At 52.3% G+C, this 551-nt stretch overlaps 1 protein-coding gene across 1 annotated transcript in view; it reads right to left on the bottom strand.

Annotated features, from left to right (window-relative positions):
* BBOX1 (butyrobetaine (gamma), 2-oxoglutarate dioxygenase (gamma-butyrobetaine hydroxylase) 1) overlaps positions 1–77 on the bottom strand; it is a gene marked incomplete at its 3' end in the record, with an annotated part of 56945 nt that extends 56868 nt beyond the window's left edge. Inside the window, exon 1 of the mRNA XM_008589774.1 lies at positions 11–77. The remainder of the gene's footprint in view (positions 1–10) is intronic.
* Between the last annotated feature and the right edge of the window lie 474 nt (positions 78–551).

The following is a 551-nucleotide window of genomic DNA, read 5'->3' as shown; positions in this document are numbered from 1 at the left end:
CAGTTCTCACCTGTCTGGTGTCCTGTCTCTGGGCCACAGCAGCAACAGGAGCAAGTGAACAAGCTCTTTCGCTTCTTCCCACCTGTTCACAGTGACAGCTCTTTTATTGCAAAACTTACTTGGAGAAGAGGCACTGAGATGTGCATTTAACAGGGAGGAGCTACCAGTTCTCACCCGAGAGGTGAGGAGGTATCTACTTGCTTATAGAATATTCCAATACGAGCCACTTGGGAGGGAGCTTGACTAGTTGTAAGGGGCTGGACGGAAGTCTGGGATTGGTCCCCCTAAGCCCGATGCCCTCTTTTCTCTGCAGTTTTGGCTGGAGTGAACAGTAGTTGCCAGAGAGCATGGGGCTTTTCTGAAGACATCTGGTTGCCCAGTGACTTGATTCACAACACACAGCCCTTAGGGTAACAAAAGGGAAAGGCCAAGGTGGGCAGCATGCCAAGGATCCAGAGCCTGTCTGCCAGACATCCAGCTGGGGCGAGCCCAGTGCAGCGGGGAGGGCTCGTTAGACAGGTCTCAAGTCCTAGTTTCTAAAAGGGTCCAGA

This window comes from Galeopterus variegatus, unplaced genomic scaffold, assembly GCF_000696425.1.
Source record: "Galeopterus variegatus unplaced genomic scaffold, G_variegatus-3.0.2 Scaffold5649, whole genome shotgun sequence".
Taxonomy (NCBI): Eukaryota; Metazoa; Chordata; class Mammalia; order Dermoptera; family Cynocephalidae; genus Galeopterus; species Galeopterus variegatus.
Note: the sequence above shows the minus strand (reverse complement) of the source record. Positions and strands in the feature narration are given on the sequence as shown.